The 20,203-nt window shown below is 41.6% G+C and overlaps 1 protein-coding gene and 1 pseudogene across 1 annotated transcript in view; one reads left to right on the top strand and one right to left on the bottom strand.

Annotated features, from left to right (window-relative positions):
• Myo1d (myosin ID) overlaps nt 1–20,203 on the bottom strand; it is a 301,212-nt gene that overhangs the window by 254,451 nt on the left and 26,558 nt on the right. The gene's annotated exons all lie outside the window — the stretch shown is intronic.
• LOC119812343 lies at nt 1,586–1,941 on the top strand (annotated as a pseudogene).

Genomic DNA, 20,203 nt, shown 5'->3' with positions numbered 1-20,203 from the left:
CTACCTTAGGAACAGGAGCCTGAAGACGGAGTCTCAATTCAGTGTATCTCTTAGCTTGATAAATTATATTGTTAAAAATGCATATCCTTTCAGTAAAACTGAACAACCAAGTAAATTGCACAGCATATACTAGACTGCCCACATTCTCATGACAATATAATTATTTTTTTTCTTTTTTGAGACAGGGTCTGACTGTGTAGTCCAGGTTGGTCTTGAGTTAGTGACACTCCTGACTCAGAGTGCTGGGGTTAAAGACTTCCATTTAAACAGAAGTCAACTCGTAGCATCTGTAAACTAGGCTGACAACATCAGATTATCTTGGGACAGCATGGTAAAGTACAGTGTTGCCTTGTGCATTTCTCACACTGCTTCATATTTTTTTTTTTTGCTAAATTCTGATATAACCATGTATTAGGAACCTTGGGAATATAAGGTAGCAAGACCAGCTGTAGAAGACAGTATGTTAGTGACTCAAAATTATAAATATAAAATTACCATATGAGCCAGTAGCTGGTGACTGGCGCTACATACCCCAAAGAACTAACGGCCCTGGGGATGTGGGCAGGTATTTGCACATCAACATTCACAGCAGTATTGTTTGCAGTATCTGAACAATGGAGACAACTCACACAGTGAAAGAGCAATAAATGGAGAGACAGAGATATGCACATAATGGCATATTACTTAGCCATCATGAATGTGATCCTGAAACATGCTATAAACGAATGAACTCAGAAACATTATGCTGGGCTGGAGAGACGGCTCAGAGGTTAAGAGCATTGCCTGCTCTTCCAAAGGTCCTGAGTTCAATTCCCAGCGACCACATGGTGGCTCACAGCCATCTGTAATGGGGTCTGGTGCCCTCTTCTGGCCTTCAGGCATACACACAGAATAATACTGTATACATAATAAATTTTAAAAAAAAACATGCTAAGTGAAACAGGCCAGACACAAAAGCACATAAGTTGTATCATTCCACTTACATGAACCTAGAATGGTCAAATTCATAAGGACAGAAAGAAGGGTGATTACTAGGGCTGGAGGGAAGGAGGGAAGAAATGGAGTGTGACAGACAAGCATGCAGTTTGGAGATGGATAGTGGTTATGGCTGCACAAAAACGTAGAAGTACTAAGTGCTGCTAAGTACTAAACTGTACTATACTTTGTATGCGTTACATTTTATGTATAGTTTACAAGAAGAGAAGAGCTAATAGGAAGCACTTTAAAAACAGACTCAGAAGACTCATACTTACATAAGTATGTATGTATGTATTTGTGCTTTATATATGTATGTAACAATACCAATTAAAAGGGGTCAGGAATTTGAAAGGGAGTTGGAGGCATGGGAGGAATTGAAGGGAGTAGAGGGAAAGGGGAAAGTGTGTAATTATATTTTAACTTATGAAATATTCCAAAAGCCACAATTTTCTCTTAATATAAATAGGATTTATGTAATCAAAATCAAAAACAAATTAAGTATATTTTTAAATCTCCAATCTGTCCAATCGGCATAAGAAAGAATGGGGAGGCAGAGACCTGAGCAACGCGCTGGCGGAGGGAGTGATCTGCAAGCGAAACCTCCACCATGAGTCTCCTCAATAAACCCAAGAGTGAGATGACCCTAGAGGAGCTGCAGAAGAGGGAGGAGGAGGAATTCAACACAGGCCCCCTCTTGGTGCTCACGCAGTCAGTCAAGAACAACACCTAAGTGCTCTTAACTGTCGCAACAACAAGAAGCTCCTGGGGCGGGTGAAGGCCTTTGACAGGCACTGCAACATGGTGCTAGAGAATGTGAAGGAGATGTGGACTGAGGTCCCCAAGAGCGGCAAGGGCAAGAAGAAGTCCAAGCCTGTCAACAAGGACTGCTACATCTCCAAGATGTTCCTGCGCGGGGACTTAGTCATCATGGTGCTACGGAACCCGCTCATCGCCGGCAAGTAGAGTAGAGGCCTCTTTCTTCCATGAGAGCCTGCTCCCTGCCCTGCCGAGCCCTGCCCAATGGGATGGAAATAAAACCCTGTGTTTTTTGTTGTTTTGTTTTCAAAAAAAAAAAAAAAAAAGAAAGAAAGAAAGAAAGAATGGGGAGGCTAGAGATGTGGCTCAGTTGGAAGATTACCGGCCTGGCACACATGAAGCCTCAAGTTTGATTCTTAACACCATATAAACAAGTGTGATGATGGTGCATATGTGTAACACTAGCATTCAGAGACAAGAGAATCAGAAATTCAAGGTCATCCATTCTTGTCTACACAGTAAGTTTCAGGCCAGCCTGGGCTCAGGAGACCATAGGGAGGGAAATAAACTTACTAAATTTAAAGACAAAGTAGAATTTACAGTCCACAAGACAGATCATCTGTGACCATATACAGAAGGAATAGTTTCTATTCCAAATCACTATGGAAATGAAACTTAAGAAAACAACTTTTAGGGCTAGAGAGATTAGTGGTTAGAAGCATGGACTGCTCTTGCAGAGGACTCAGGTTCAATTCTCAGCACCCACATGGCAGCTCACAACTGTAACTCCAGTCCCAGGATACCCAATACTCACTTCTTGGCTCTAGAGACCTTGCACACACATGCTGTACTGACACACATCCAGGCAAGCATCACACACGTAAAGTAAAATCTCAAAATAGAAATTTAAAAGAAAAGAACTAAGTACACAAAGCTTTTTGGAAAACCGTCCTACAGGTAAAATGTCTGCCCTTACTTATCAACTGTATTTTAACTAAGGATAAAACAATAACATTGTGATTCATCTAACTTTCAAACAAGCAGCTCCAATTCCTGCAGAAGATCCCAGAAGCCATGGCCAATGAGACAGCTGTCCTGAGCCCAGTGCCCTTGGTTGGCAGCATCAACAATGACTTGACCATGACTGCTTTCCTTCGAGGTCATGACCAGTCTTAGATATGTGTGCAGAGATGTTGTGTCTTGTGTTTCTGTCTTGTTTTGCTGTTCCCCAGCTCCACCTGCATGACAGTACATTGCTGTGTTCTGTTGTTTCCCAACAGGGCTGGGATGTCTTTTGAGCAGCAGTAGGTGGGAGGTATTAACAGTACTCTGTGGTCTTTGTCTCCAACTTCTATGTGAAATTTAAAAAAAAGCAATATTTAACAAAAAGAAAATAAACTTTTTCTGAGTTAGAGCCATAGTGTCAGCAAAAGTGCAGAATCCCAAACCACTATACTGGGCAAAGACCAAGACCCTAAGTATGGGAGTGGCTCTAAGCAAGATGAAAAACACTTGAAGTCTGAGTCAGTGTTGGAGTGGACAGTCAGCGTGGGAGTCAGCAAACGACAGCAGGCACCATTTTCCAGAAAGGTCCTGGGTAAGAGGTAGTTGCCCGAGTAAGTAAATTGGATTCTTTTTATTCTATTCTTTGGAGTTAGCAGGCAGGGACATACCAAGCAATGAATGAGGAGGCACTTGGCAGTGCTGAGCCATGTTCCATTCTCTTTAATTCTGTGTTCACATGAAGGGTGGGGAAGATGCATGTGAAAGAGAAAAAGGGACAGCAGTCGTAATCGACTTTTCTTACTGTTTAAAGGAGTCCTGAGGGGTAGAAAAGCTAAGCTACTGAGTTTTGCTTTGTGCTGGGGGCAAAGCGACCCTACGTGCATTTCCTCATTTATTCTGCTTTATAGGTGAGTGAAAAATGAAATGAAAGGAGGGCGTGACAACTCCTAATGTCAGAGACGATTTTATTGTAGATAAAAGGGAGAAATCAGGCGGAGGAAGAGTCCAGGCTGAACGTGGCCAGCAGGCTAAAGCAGACCATGAGAGGAGACGGGGGGGAGGGGAAGCAAGTAAGGAGAGATTGACTAAGAGACACTCAATAGCTGATGGACTGTCAGCCTGGAGGAAGGGAAGGCAAAGCCCCGCTCCTGGGAGGGAGAGGTTTAGTGTAGGGGTGGGAGAAGCCCTGGAAGGACACACAGGTACTGACTGAGCCTCGGGGAGCTGGTCAGTGCCAGCTTTGATATGGTAATAGGCACCTCAGTTATTTGTCCTGGATTTCTGAGACCTAATAGGTTTTGCTGGTTCTGTGTTACTGCATTTCTATTTGGCTGCTATGGAAACTGAGGCACACACAAGTTGGGTACATTTCCCTAAAATCACACTATTAGTAAATGATAGTCTGGAGGCAAAACTTGGGTCTGACTCCTGTGCTGGAAGCTTAGTACCCGGGCTGCACCGCCACAAATGCACACTGATGGGAGAAAATAAGCTGGGAACAAAAATGGAAGTGATGGAAAGAAAATATGCTACAGCGTGTGCCAAAATAAACTACAAACATTTACTTTTTTGATGAGATCTTGAAATAGTAGCAAAAACCAGTGGCCTAACAGGGAGGGGCTGGACAGGCATGCAGCAGGGAAGCAGACAGCAAAGGACCATTTCTGTCCATGACTGCTGCTTTCAATGCTCCTCTTCCACCAGATTCTGGTTAGACCATCAGATACTTCATCCACAAATGGATGTAAAAAAAACTGTGGGCTCAACTCAAAAGCCATTTCTTCCACTTTGAGTTATACTCACAGAGGTCTGTGATAACCTGGGGGCTGTGTAGTCAGTCACAAGGCTATGTCTCGGTGCTGGTGCAGTCTAGGAGATGGAATCAGACTCCCCTGTTCTCACAACACATGAGAAGTGAAGAGAGGCCAAGACCACGGAACACTCATTTTGTGGGATATTTATACAGCAGAAAGGATAATTCTAGCCAGCGAATCTAGCACTTGGCAGGCTGAGACAAGAGGATCTCAAACACAAAGTCAGCTTGGGCTACATATGGAGGCTTTGTCTCAAAACAACAAACAGCATTAATAAAAAAAAAAACTCAGAAGAAAAAGGTTGATTCAATGAGTTTAGAGTTATTTTAATTAATATATCACCAAAATAAGTCAGGAAAACTCAAGGTCCAGACAGTCTCCTATGAGTAAAGTGAATTATTAATATCTGTTTTAGCTTTTCTGAAACAAATTTCACCCTAACACTGCTGTGCTCTGAATAATGGAGATACATACACACACAAATAAAAAATAAGGGAGAAAACAAGCCGAGCACAAGTGTTCATCACTCGGGTTTTTTTTTTTTGTTTTGTTTTTTGTTTGTTTGTTTGTTTGTTTTTAGAAAACAGGGTTTCTCTGTGTAACCTTGGCTGTACTGGAACTCTGTCTGTAGACCAAGCTGGCCTCCAACTCACAGCCTGACTTTGCCTTCTGAATGCTGGGATTAAAGGTGTGCACCACCGTGCCCAGTTTCTTGGTTTCTTTTTAAAAACTGTTTTATGTGTATGAGTGTTTTACCTGCATGTATGCCTGTGCACCACACGTGTGCCTGGTGCCTGTAGAAGCCACAAGAGGGTGTCAGATCCTCTGGAATTGGGAATTATGAACTGCCATATGGGTGTTGAACATTGAACCTGGGTCCTCTGGAAGAACAGTCAGTGCTTTAACCACTGAGCCATCCTTCCAGAGCCATATGCTCTGCTTAACTGTAGATGCAGCGTGACCTTCTGCCAGAATGACTTCCCAGCATCACGGCTGTACCTTTCAATTGTGAGACAAGAAAACACCTTTCCTTATGTTGCTTGTGTCAGGTATTTCGTTGTGACAACAAAATAACATATGCACTAAGGAAAGATGAAGTTTTTATAAGTATATTAGTGACTTGTGACCAAATGATCTAAGAAAATGTGTCAAAAGAAAAAAGAAAATAGAATTCAGCACATTAGTAAGCAACAATTTGATGAGAGTGCTAATCAGAAAATACTTTTTAAATTCTTCTGAGGAACAGAATAACATTTTGAAGCATATTACATACACTTGAAAGAAACAGAAAAGTTATTTCTTTTACCGAAGGAAAGCTCTGCTGCCACCTAGGTTGTTGTCATCTCAGACAGCACTCACTCACGTTTGTTCTTAGTAACGCTTAGCCCAGAAGCAGCTAGAGCAGTCCACACACTGGGGAAACCAAACACCTCCTAGTCCAATTCCAGTTTCTGTTCAAAGAGGAATGTGGTTGTGTTGCTGTCACTAACTTGGTTCTAGGATGAGAGTGTGCGATTGTTGACAAGGGTAATATAAACTCAATCTAAATAATAAATGAGGTTTAAAAAAATACAAGTATGGGGGCTGGAGAGACGGCTCAGTGGTTGAGAGCACTGGCTGCTCTTCCAGAGGACCGGGTTCAAGTCCCAGTACCTACACAGCAGTTCACAACTGTCTGTAATTCCAGTTCCAGAAGACCCGACACTCATGGCAAAACACCAATGCACACAAAATAAAAATAAAAAACAAACAAAATGTAAGTATGATGTGACATCAAATACAACGAGGAAAACAGCGGTGAAAATCTGTATTTACTAACCCTTATTTCCTCATGGCACTGTATTGCTTCCTATATGCCTCAAAATAACTGACGTGGCTTATTCGTACCTGGGCTTATGTACCTACTCTCAAGCAAATATTTAAAGTTCCCTGGGGACCTGCTGGTTCCTCTTCCTGGAATTTGAATGGCCTCTTCCGGTAACCAGGATGCCATTGATACACACAGAGGTAGGTGCCTTACACTTTCTCCCTCCTAACCTTTCCCAGGTGAGTTGGTGTAATGGCATTGGCACTGGAATCATGTAGCTCAGCCATGGCGAGTTGTGTTTCCACGGTCATCTCTCCAGGCATCTGCAGCCTTGGGTATGAAGAGTACACGAAGTCGCCTGTGCAGCTCAAGGATTCACTGAAGGAGCACAGTCAGACATTCAGCTCAGCCTGGCAGGAAAGTGTTTCCACAGTTCAACAGCAACGGCCTCAGGTGCTGCCATAGTCGAACGCACTTCTCAATACACACTAGTAAATGGCGATAAAACGTGTGTGCAAGGCTAAATAGTAAAATAAGGACAAAAGATTTAGTAACTAAGAAATAAATCCTCATTGCATATCTTTATAATCGCAATAGGTGTTTTACTAAACTTTTTATCAAAGTCAATAATATCCAGAGTTTTCAAAGTAATAGTCTATTAAACAGAAGGACAGAACCTATGGTTCTGAAGTGTTTGGCAATAAAAAGTAGCCAAATTACGACTCCCAATATTCTTTATAACTATTAGTCAAAATTGTCTGATATTTAGTGTTACTTGCTAACTGTGTAGTTTGTATTTGTTAAAGCTCAAATCTGTACTAGTAAATCATTGCCACTTTTTTGAACTGAGAGACAGCTAGGATTAGTAAAAGCATACTTCTGGGTAAGGCTATAAGAACACTTCTAGAGATGATGGGCATGTGGGACCCAACCTAGCTGAAAAGATCTGTGCTGAGTATGTCTGGCACTGTCCAACCATGGCTGAAACAAAGGCGGGAGGAGAAGAAAGCCTTGTGGACTCAGTACCTACCACTCCCTGCTCCCCGGAACATTCCCACTGGCAAGCTCACCAAGTGCTGAGACCTCTGAAGCTGTGAGCCAACTGCACCTTTCCTCTCTCTATTGTTCTATCTGCCCTAGTGACTAAAAATCTAGCATACAGTCTGAATATATGGCAATGAGGGAGAAAATCAAGCTAAGTGAAGAATAAGTGAATGGATATTCTGAGTAAAGGTAGCTGTATTAAAGAAGTCGAATTCACCATTTTTACTGAATTGAAAAAGAAGCTTTTTAAACTAAAAGGAAAACTTGAATGGAAAGAACTTACACTGTACACAGTTTAGGAACCCTTTAAAACACATGTAGCTCTTAGCAGCTTAATGTATATGATCTATAAAGGGTTTCTGTGCCTGCAAAACAATCTGCAATTTGCCTTGTGGGATCATTACAGAAATGTAAAGGGGTGTATTTATGACAGTCCCCCGAGTCTTGGGTGTTTAAATTATAAACCATAAAAAAGTAACAAGTACACTCAGAATTAGGTTTGTATTTCTGGCATGGACTTTCACCTTGAACCTCACAGTCATAAACCCAATTACTGCACTAGTATTCAAACTGAGTTCCTCAGCTTGCCTCAGAACTATTCACAGGGTCTCTCTGTATAGCCCTAGCTGTCCTGGAACTTGTAGACCAGGCTGGCCTCGAACTCGGAGATCTGCTTGCCTCTGCCTCAGGAGTGCTAGGATTAAAGGCGTGTGCCACCACCACCCAGTTTAACTATTCTTGACCTCTAGTCTCCAGCTCTGATTTTTGCCAACAATAACTATCTTCAAAATACACCCAGAACTGGATTTCTCACTGCCTCTTATCGCCACCTCATTTGGATTATTTTTCATATATTTATACGTGGTAAGTACATGTTCATGTGTGGGATATGCTTGCATGTGGGTGCTGCATGTACCTGTGTGTGCAAGAGTTTGTATGGAAATCACCACTCTGTTCATGTTTTGAGACAGTCTCTTATTGAACCTGGAGCTCAGTGATTAAATAGGCTAGATGGCCAGTGAGTCCCAGGAATCTTCTTATTTCTCTCTCTCCCCAGCAATGGGATTACAGGAATAGCACACTACACCCAGTATTTTCTTATGTGTGCTCAGGTCTTCATGCTTGCATAACAAGCTCTTCAATGAGCCATCTCCCCAGTCTTACATTTTGATGATGATCATATTACTACACAGCTTCTTACACCATTTCCCTTCCGCCCTGTCAGTATATTGTCAGAAGGGCAGCCAGAGGGATTCCATTCACATATAAATCACATCATACTACACCTCTGCTCAAACTCTCTAGCACAGAAAACTCCAAACCTTCCTTTCAGCTTTCCTGATGTCAATATACTCCCTCCTCACTCCCGATGATCCAGCCTGGCACAGTGGTGAAACCTGATGTTTGCTGAATGAATAAATAAATGAATAAACGTCTCAAAAATTTAACAATATTGATATCATGCTGAGTTTGATAAATAGTAAGCAGCAGACAGAAGTCCAGGAATTGCAATTAATAGGGACTTCAAGAGAGATGGCAGACTGTCCAATCATACATTACTCCTGTCACTAGGAAATAGTTCTGGGCAAGTAGACACAGTACTCATTAAGCAGAGATGTCCTACTTCCTGACCCCACCCCTGCCAAAATCACATGGTGGCCATAGGTAAAGCCAAGATCAGCAGAGCCTACTCTCCAAGGCAGCATCCTGGTAATTATCACCAATTATTTTTCCTGAACTAAGCAACCAATCTGACACCTTCTTGAGTCCAACTCTAACTGCGGTATCACTCCAGTGTTCAGCTTTCATCAACTACCACCTAAGAGCTACACTATTCTCCTAACTACACCCTACCACCATGTCCTTCTTTAGTTTCTCTTAACACTCTGGGGCTAGAGTTACCTCTTCTCCAAAGCAGATGCTATTCCCTTCCTTTAATTTTGTCAAAAGCACAGGGTGGTACCAAACATACTCTGACAGGTACATCAAACATAGCTCCATCCTCCCCGCATGCCAATCCCTGCCCAGCTGCTTAGAGAATATACATTAGTGCATCTTTCAGTACTCCACTAAAATGCGACCTCCCCTGTGGAGCTCCCAATTCCCTGCACAAGCACACACTTCCTCCTCTGTGCACCTATAACATTTGGTCTGTTTCCATCACAACATTGAAAACATGTTCACACAGATTCCTTTTATCACTGTACAACTGTACAAGAGACACTGTGGGCTCGCTTCTGGTAACAGATTATTTGTTACCTTTGTTTCAGAGTGCTTGAAATTTTGCTTTTAATTTTATTTGATAGTCTTTTGTCCAATACACATATACACGCATGCAATTTTTTTTCAGAATATGGTTCATCACTTAGGCATATTCTACTGCTTTGTCATGCTCTTATAATTACACATACAGACAGTTTCTAAATTTTGGCTATAATTTAACACTTTTTTTTTTACCAAAATCTAAAGTTTTCCCTATATTAACTTGTTTCCTTCATCTAGATCCATAGATGGGTAGAGTCATAGAAGTTATGTGACTTCTTGAGACTGTTACAGACCAAGCTTCGCTGCTTCAAAAATCGTATCATTTGACATTAGTGTCCAACAATGCCTGAGAAAGTATTCCTCACCTGCTTGCCATGTTCTTACAACTCTGGCTTTAAAAACAAACAAACACTTCTTTACCAATCTAATAAAGGAAAAAAAAAACTACTTAGTTCTATGAATCTAGTAAAAGTGAAACCAGCCATTCACATTTGCTATGATAAATATTTTGTTCATGTGCATATGAGCATTTGTCACAGGGTCTTCACATTTAATCAAGCTAGTCAGCTTTTTAATATAATATTTTATTGTGTTTTATGTACTTCTATATTTACAGCAACTATTTCCTAAAATCTAGTGTGCTTTTAAAAGTTTAATGTAGGTGAGCCTGTGCTTACACACAAGCTTAGGAAAGGCTCTTCCCTAGAACATTCCTTATAAAGTATCCATTGTTAATATGAATATTTCTCCGTGAATATTCATATTAATCGTCTTAAGATTTATTTGACCCTTTATTTCCTTAGCAACCTTTGTTGGGGGTACTATATTAGACTTATGTCTAGGTTTTCTTTATTCAAATTAGTAACCAATGGTGGCAATAACATCAAATACATATTCCTTCCTGCTTGGGGTTTATGATGCATATTATACAACTCATTCAGTTTTTATAATTGCTTTGGGACTATCTTTTTAGTTCTATGAATGCCTATTTTTACATCATCATCACGCTTTCTACGTCACTGTCACCATCGACCCCATTTGATTGGTGTTTGTTGAGTAGATGCATTACATTAGCTCTCAGAGATAAAAACAGCAAGAGACATTTCTGGTTTCTGTAGTGTGGGTGTGGAGATGAGACCCAGACTGAAATGCCACAGTACACCAAAAGTATGGGAGACCAAGGCAGTGCATAAAGGGACTCCCTAACAAACGTGGCTAATGAAGGAAAAGTTCCTGGGGATGTGATGCCTGGCCTACCCAAAGAAACATTAAGGTGAAGAAAGATCTCGAAACGAAAGAGCAAAAGGGTACCAGGAGAGTTTGAGAACTGGAATCCTGGCTGCAGCAGGAGAAATAGGAAGCTGCATGTGGCAAGCGCTCAGGCCCTGGAAGGGTGGGGCTGAATAGATCTTATGGACCTTAAAAATGACTCTGTACTTTGTCCTGAGGGCGGGGCAAGTCAGGACACCCTGTAATCAGGGAGCAAAGTGTTCAGATATGCATTTTTAGGAGGACCATAAGATGAAGAATGATTTACTAAAGGAAGTCAAGTGCAGCCAATGAACCTGTTCAAAGGAGCACGAGGAAGAGTAAGGCCTCACTGATGCTCCTCTCCGGGTTCCTAGGGAGTTACTGTAACCATCACCACGTGCTTTTACAAATTAACTCTGGTATTATTTAAACGAGTTCCCTCTGAAACACCTAATTTCACCCTAGTCTAATTTATTTGGCACAACATTAAATATTTAATTTATGAACAATTACAACTTGATTATATACCATTTCTCCTCAGGTTTCTGGAGAATTGGCGCTAAGCCATTAAAGAAAGGACACATCTTACATCATATGTTTTTGTAAAGATTATATAGCTATTAGTAGAACCAGAAGGAAGAAAAAGGCAGGACAAGGGAGTCTTGACAGTCTGACTAAAAGTGTAGAAAATGTCGATAACCAAGGGGGACAAAAGCAGAAGGGAATAAATGTATGCTAAGGAAGGAGGCTGAGCCCCTGCAGACAGCACCAACAGCCTTCCAAACTAACCATTAGAAGGAAGTATACCTGAGCACCAACAAAGAAAAACTTCAGATTTTAAAAAAGTCTGAAAAGTTACTTTAAAAAGCAAAACCAAACTATTACAACCCAAAATCCCGAAAGGCTGGGGTGTTAGAAAAACAGCAGGGAGCCACAGCGAGGGGACCTGAGCACCACAAGAGCTGGGAGACACTTGCGGAGATTTTAACTGCTTAAAACTAGCAACTTTGTGGCTTCACCAAGTCATAGCTTAAGTTCTTTACGAGGGAGGTTAAACTGTGTGGCAGGAACTATCACATGGAGGAGAGAACGCCTCCAAGAGAAGAGCACTAACGGAAGGCTGGGAAGGAGCCTCATCCTATAAGGGAGGTGTTTAATTCTTTTCCTACTCTCAAGTCTGGAGAGAGTGCTGGACAGAGAAGACAAAGGTGAAAACCTATCCATTCTGTTAGCACAATATTCAGTCTCAGGGATTTTAATGCATCTGTTCCCACAGGAAATTTGCTACTCTGAAAATGAGTTGAGTCTTATCTTCTAGCAGGAGTACCAAGCCATCATCTCTTTCGAGCCTGGAAGATTTGATAATCTGACAACATTACGAGGTAGATGATGCCAAAACTCCACAGTTCTGCACTTTCTTATCCAGGGCTCCTTTTCAACGCTGTCTTCTTCTTTAGAAAGAACACTCACACACGAGATCTTGTTTCAATTACAGTTTCCTTGTTACTCTTTTTATGTGGGCAGAGAGAGCATAATTCCTTCTTTCAGGAGATGTTTATCCCACTGGAGGCACTGGAGCTATAAAGATGAAAAGACAGATGTACTTTCCATCCTCCTGGGGCTTTTGCATGTACCAAAGTGCACAGGCAGATAATTAGATAATTGCAGAATAGGGGCTGGAATATTAGTGGAGCAAACAGGAGCAGCAACTAGGGAGTTCAGGACGGCAGTGGAGGAACTGACATCTCTGATGAAGGCACGGTGGATGACAGCTCATGGGACCCACACTGGGACCAGGTGAAGAACTGAAGCCAGGCATTGTAGAACCATTTCTCAACCTGTGCTCAGATTACAGGTGCACCCACCAGTCAGAAACATAGTTTCACCCCTTTTCCTCAGGGGAAGAATTTAAACCACTTCATGTGGGTCATGACTTGAAAGAGTGGGATTCACTACTTGCAAAAAAAATATAGGAAATGATATTGGCCTTTCAGCAATAATTAATTTATACAATTTCTTCTTCCCATTCCTCATTATCTCATTACTCCCCCCTTTAATCTTTAATTTTTATATAGAATTTGATTACCAGCAATTATTAAATAAAATTAATATTAAATGTATTCTGATTTCTTTACACCAAGAGAGAAAGATGATTTCATTTTAGATATAAAATTCTGGTGAAGAACTTTGAGTGGTCTAGCTTGGGTTAGGTGTCCACATCTGAACTGACCAAGGCTAAAAGGTAGGATTATTTTGCATTTTAAATTGTATATCCTGTTGTAGGAAGGGAAGAAGAGAGAGTTGGTGAAGACATGGCCCAAAGAAAGCAGAAGTTTGAACCAACAAAGACATTGCTCTGAGAAGTAGAATCTGATGCAGGAGAGAGGCAAGAGGACGGAAATAAAAGATTAGTAGTGGAAGACCACCTAAGAGATGTTAAGCAAAGAGGGGGCAAGCTGCGTGTGGTGGCATATGCTTTTAACTTCAGCCCTGGGAGACAGGGGCAGGTGGATTCCCGTGAGTTCAAGGCTAGTCTGATCTATAGGGTTAGTTGTAGGCCAGTCAGGGATATACAATAATACCCCAACTCAAACAAAACAAAGTACAACGAAGAGAGGGCAGGCAGGTCAGGGAGACACATAGGAATACCGGGCAATTTTAAGATCTGACTAAGGTTAGCAAATGACAGTAGCATCATTTTTTGCCAGCAAATCCCAGAAGACCAGATATTGGAATTCTGAAGGCCAACTTAAAGGAGCAGCTTGAGAGTTCAGGGCTAAAGAACAGGGGCCAGTGCACTGCAAGGGTGAGAAAAGACATGATGAGAATGGGGTGACAGCTGGGTTAGACGGAGGATGCGGGACGCAGTGTGAGAACAGGACAGCTGGCATCTGAGAGGAAACGCAGGGAATGGGAAGTGGGGGTGGGGAACGGCTGCAAGGTTTCTGAGACAGCTGACCCCAGCAGTGACCCAACGAACAAGGGGTTCTCTTAGGAGATAGCTGCACACTGGATCTTCATGAGAACTTTTAGTTATTCCTCATAGTCTTAGAGCATATACATGCTTTCAAAGCCTCCCTGTCCAGTCTTCTTCTCTCTTCCTTCAGGAACTACTGACCAGGTGACCTATCCCCACCACACAAAGCTGCATGCCACTTCTGAGATGCCGTTGGTACCCTAATTCCCACCCCTGGTGTCTTACATCCCTCTTCCCCACTTTCATTCACAATAGCCTTGCCTATTCTATAGAGCCAGACTTCAGAAGCCCACTTCAAAATCATATTAAGAATCTGCTGCCTCTAGTAGCTCTCTAAGAATCTCCAAATCCACTATTTCTTTCAATACACAGGTGTGCTGGTGATTTTTTGTCAATTTGACACAAACGTAGATCTATTGGGGAAAAAGGAATCTCAATTGAGGAACTGCCTCCACCAGACTGGCCTGTGGCCAAGTCTTTGAGTCATTTTCTTAATTGCTAATTGATGCAGGAGGGCCCAGCCTACTGCAGTTAGAGCCATCCATAGGCAGGTGTGCCTAAGCTGTCTAAAAGAAAGCTTCAGTAGTCATAGCAGGCTTCCTCCTCCATCTTCTGGTTCAGTTCTCAGCTTGGCTTCTCTCGATGATATCCTGAAACCTATAAGACGAAATACACCATCTCCTCTCCAAGTTGGTTTTAGTCAGTGCTTTATCACATCAACAAAAAGCAAACTAAAACAAAATGTTTTTAATCCCATGTCACTAGACCGTCAACTATTTCATTTCTGTTTTTCTTTTAAGTTCTGTGGGATGGCTCTCACCCATATCCTTCACTCTTGGATGGCTGAGGCAGGAAGATTACCCCCGGTACTAGGCCAGCTGTGCTCCAAAGCAAGGTCCAAATGAAACAAAATAAAATAAAATACAAAAAACTGTTAACTGCAACTTTTTAGCCAGTGTGTGTGTGTGTGTGTGTGTGTGTGTGTGTGTGTGTATGTGTGTGTAGCTAAGAAATACTCTTGACAAAATACTCAGTTAAAAGACTAAGCATCTTAACACTAAAGCTCATAGGGCACACTGCATGTCATCACAGAACCCACTCCTAGGGCTAATGAGAAAATAGAGAACATATCTATACAGAGTGCATCTAAAGCTATAAAAATAATGTATACAATTAGTAACAGAATGCTGAATGAGTCACATGGAACACATACTACTGACCACTAACTAGCCTCAAGTTTCCCAGTCACTAAATCATGCTCTCTCTGTGGTATGCAGAGGAAATCCAAAGTCACCAAGTTTTTTTCTCCTCTAGCATTTAGGGGATGGAAAAGATAGAGATGGAAGAGGAAGGAGTCACAATCCAGAATCAGGGTCAAAGGGAAGGCAACGGTTCTCATCAAGACAGTGAAGGTAGAAGGCCAGGGCTGCAACTTTCTATGGACACACACGAATTCATCTAGTCACATTTCAATTTAAGATTAGCATGAAGAAAAGCCTGATAATGACAAATGCTCTCCAGCTTCAAGTAAATATGATAATATTCCTTTTGGAAATACTCTTGCTTTGTTCTTGGCTGATTTAATACCATTCGTCTCTGAGAGCAATCCAGTGAGAAATAAATGTTTAATGTCCAGACATTCTTATCCCTTATTTTACATCTGAGAATTTATTAAACAGAAAGGGCAAAAAAATTTATTTTTTATTTTTAAGTATGTGTCTGTTTAAATGTATACTACACGTTAGTGTGGTGCCCACAGAAACCAGAGGAGAATGTCAGATTTCCCAGTACTGAATTACAGGCAGTTATGAGTAGCCTGATATGGGTGCTGAGAAACAACCTCAGGTCCTTTGGGAAGACCAGTAAACATTCTTTAAAAATGATTATTCATTATTTTATATGTAGGCGCATGTGTCTAAGTAAATGTATGTGCATCATATATGTGCAGGAGTCTGTGGAGGTTAGAAGAGGGCGCTGGGTCCCCTACTGGAATTATATGTGGTTTGTGAGCCCCAGGTGGGTAATGGGAAATGGTCCCCATTGTTCTCCAAAAACAGTAAGTGCTCCTAACCACTGAGCTATCTCTCTAGCACCAACACCAAGCAATCTTAACTGCTGAGCCATCTCTTCATCCCTTCAAAACAATTTTATTAGTAAGGTTGTAGTGTGGAGCTGCGGGCCGCCTTCCCGCCACCCCAGCTCCCGGCCACCGGCTAGTTTTACACCCGAAATAATTACGTGGAAACTGTATTCTTTTCAATACTGCCTGGCCCATTATTTTCAGCCTCTTACTCACATCTTGACTAACCCATATCTAATAATCTGTGTAGCACCACAAAGTGGTGCCTTACCAGGTAGATTCTAGCGTACGTCCATCTTGGGCTGGAGCTTCATCGCGTCTGGCATCTCTCTCAGGACAGGCATGGCAGTCTGACTAACTTAGGAGAGGCGTGGCATCTGACTGAGCCATCTACCTCACTTCCTTCTTCCTGTTCTGTCTACTCCGCCCACCTAAGAGCTGGCCAATCAAATGGGCCAGGCAGTTTCTTTATTAGCCAATGGGAATCCTCCATCATAAGGTAACTATAATCAGCTCACCATCCAATTAACTAAATATTTTAGCATACAGAATATAATAAAGAATATGTGAGATAAATGTGTAAGATAAATGAAAACATGCCAAGTGGAAAAAATGCAAATTTACAGACAGTATTTATAAACGTAATCTAGTTTTATAAAAATAAGTTTTAAAATGATATATTGACACATACTTTTATATATCTACACATACATACATATGGAAGTTTTTGTTTATATATCTTATATTTTGTCTGATCTTGTACAAATTTATGTTATATTCGTGTGCTGGTTGGTTTTATGTCAGCTTAACACAAGCTAGAGTCATATAGGAAGAGAAACCTCAATTGAGAAAATGCCTCCATCAGACTGGCCTGTTAGCAAGTCTGGGGGGCACTTTTTTAAATTAATGATTAATGTGAGAGGACTTAGCTTACTGTCCCACTGTAGGTGATGCTAACCTGGGAGGTGGTCTTGGGGTGTATAAAAGAGCAAGCTGATTGTGCCATAAGAAGCAAGCAGTAAACAGTGCTCCTCCATGGTCTCTACTTTAGGTCCTGCTTCCAGGTTCCTGCCTTGAGCTCCTACCCTGGCTTCCTTCAGTGATGGGCTATAAAGTGTACGTTGAAATAAACTCTTTCCTCCCTAAATTGGTTTTTGGTCATAGTGTTTACCACAGCAATAGAAACCAAACTAGAACGGTTTGTAATTAGAAAGTCTACAGATATTTAAAGTAAATCTTGCCTACTGACATGCAAAAATGCCAATACATTTAAAAATTTAATTATATAAGCAAAAGTTACATATTTCTATTTCTGTACGTATGTGAGGCTGTTAGAGACAGAAGTCTTGTTACAAACCCAAGCTGGTCTCAGACTCTCAATCCTCCTGCCTCTCTTCCATCGCTAAGCACTAGGTTTACAGGTGTGTGCTATCATACCTGGCCTACATTTCTATACAGACACAAAAACAAAAACTCTGGAAAGCTACACCAAAGCACTGACAACAGCCGGCTGGGGTAGTGAGGTCACGAGTGCTCCTTGGCACTTGCTATCTTGTTCCGTTTTTAAAAACTTTTTCTTGGTGAGGGTGTTGAGACAGAGTCTCAGATGTAATTCAGGCTGGCCTCTTGCCTCAGCCACATCAGTGTGACATTACTACCACTACCACCTTGACATCACTTTCCAAAAGCCATGAACTCCATATCGTATTTTATAATGTCCTCATTTTAAAACTCCATTTCAATTTCTAATTAGAAAATTTTTGAGAACATATAAGAACCAACCTCCAAAATAATGATCAAGTTTGCTTCCTTTATCTGCTCAATAGACTCTAGGTTTAAATCTGCCTTAAAAAAAAAAATGCCCAGCATTCAAACAAGAGAGGTAACAGGACTGACCCTATCAGCAAAATGTGAGTGTTTTCAGTTTTACTATGATAAAGCACAGGGGTGTCCTAATTTTGATAATGCCACTTTATATTTCAACTTACGATTTTAAGAAAGATTTTGCACGTGTAACTGTGTTCAGTTCTGAAAGGCTGTGCAGAAGGCAGGGAGGTGTGGTCCTCACTTTAAAGAGAAAGTGCTTGAATCAGAGAAGGTAGAGGGATAAGTCCAGGGTCTCACACTGCTAAATGACAGTGTGAGCCTGTACAGTCCACTGTGGCAGCACTGAACACATTGAACTATTTAAGTTAAATACCTCAACTGTATTCTGTAATTGCACAAGTCACATTTCAAGGATTCAATGACCACATGTGGCCAATGGTGAATATTCTGGGTAGTCCAGACAAGGAAACTTTCCATCATAACAGAAGCAGTGTGATTTCTGCTCCAGTAGCATTTTCCTCTCATGTGATGGCTTTCCACACCCTTGCTTTGCCTTCCTCAAAACGAGGAAAATATTATATGGTCAACTTATTCCACATGACATGACTTCTGAAATACTGCAGGGGAAACGGTTGAACTCAAGTGTCAAAGGTGACCGGTGTAGAAAGCACTGAGCAACGGGTTAGGAGTAGACCCTGAAGCAGGGGACAGTGTACTCTGTAGGTGGCCTGCCTAGAATCTGTTTACCCTCTTCTTCCATCTAAATGAACTAGGATTTTGCCTCAGAGTTCAGAAAGGCCTACAATGCAATTTAGACTTGAGACAGGATGGGAAGCTAGCTGCTGGAGATACACCCTTGTGTGGCTGGGCAGAGAGCAGAAGACAGTTCTCACATGAGTATCATCCTGGGGAATACCCAAAGTGGGGGCTACCATGAGTGCCCACAAATCTATCAGTCATGTAGGTAACCTGATCAGCACTACTGCAGTGGTATGAACAAAGCATATCATGAGGTTTACTAATGGAGTATCCACAACTGAGTACCCATGTTTCCTGGGAGAAAAACAAAACTTTGTGCTTAGTGTGTTAAAATCCAACCATGTGAAACGGAAGATAGCCTTTCAACAGAAAAAAAAAAAAAGTGTCCTAACTGATGGGCCAGAGCACGAGTGTTTCTTACAAGATATCTGCTAAGAAAAATTTCCGTCCGTGATGCTTCACAGAAGATGCTGCCGTGGCTACACATGCGACGCCTGCTCTGCAAACTAGGCCCCTCTCCCTTCCACTTAAGAGTTAATTCATTTAAGATGAAAAGAGTTAAGAGGTAGCAAATGAAGCTTGTAACAGAAAAGTATACCATTAAAGTCGATGTCATTAGGAACAGTTAGTAAAGTCTAGACAAGGACCTGGATATGATGCTATCGCACAACGCAGCCGAGGATGCCCTGCTTTATACTGCTGGGCTGTGGGCACATTAAGATGCCACTCGTTCTGAGGGAACACCCTTTGAGGTACTTGGGGTGTGGAGGTATAATGTTGTGACTTTCTCTTAAACAGAGGGTGGGGGTGATAAACAAGTGGAATAGCTGAATGAAAAGAATAAGGGAGTCTTGTAACTTCTGTGAGGTTTTCTGCTACGTCAAAATAAAGAGTCACTCCAAAAGCTAATTCATCCTTCTGCTCATGTTTCCTTAAGAAGACAGTAGTTCTGTGGGCATCTGAGAATGATCCAGAAAACAACATTTGGATGTTACTGAGGAAGCACAGTATTGCTATTAGCTCTCCCACAGTACCCGAGCTCTAGAGCTGACCCACTCCTCAGAGCAGAGTACATTCTTGTCAAGCGTGGGATCGCCTGGTGACTTGAGCTGGAACCGCTGACTGTCACCATCTCACCACAGTCTGTGCTGTGTCACGTCCGTATAGTCACGACAGGGAGCTGGCTCGTTCCACACAGTTGTCCTACGTCTCATACTTGTTCTCGAGAGTATACGCTTTATGAAAATAGACCCCACAATAGAGAGGCTCCTGGATGACCATGCCAAGCCCCCTAACAACCTTATTACCATGCAAAGTTACATAAACATACACTGTAAGAGAACACAAACTGTCAGAAATCAACATGGAATAAGACATGTAAGACTTGGAACAGAAGTCCCTTCAAAAATTAAGCACACTCATTCTACAGCTGTGAAAACATATCTTAAGTCTGGTTTGTTGGGTCTCATGTGCCCCTACGATTTAAAACAAAACACAGAAGGAGACACACTTTGTGTCATGAGTTGTCATCCACAAATTATATGTCTAACCCTGGAGCTTATTTTAGAAACACTCCTCACTAATTTGCCTGTGTTTTTGAATAGCAAGTAATATGTTTTCAATCATGAAAGGTTACAGGG

Source organism: Arvicola amphibius, chromosome 4, assembly GCF_903992535.2.
Source record: "Arvicola amphibius chromosome 4, mArvAmp1.2, whole genome shotgun sequence".
Classification (NCBI taxonomy): Eukaryota; Metazoa; Chordata; class Mammalia; order Rodentia; family Cricetidae; genus Arvicola; species Arvicola amphibius.
This window is presented reverse-complemented; position numbering and strand designations above follow the sequence as displayed.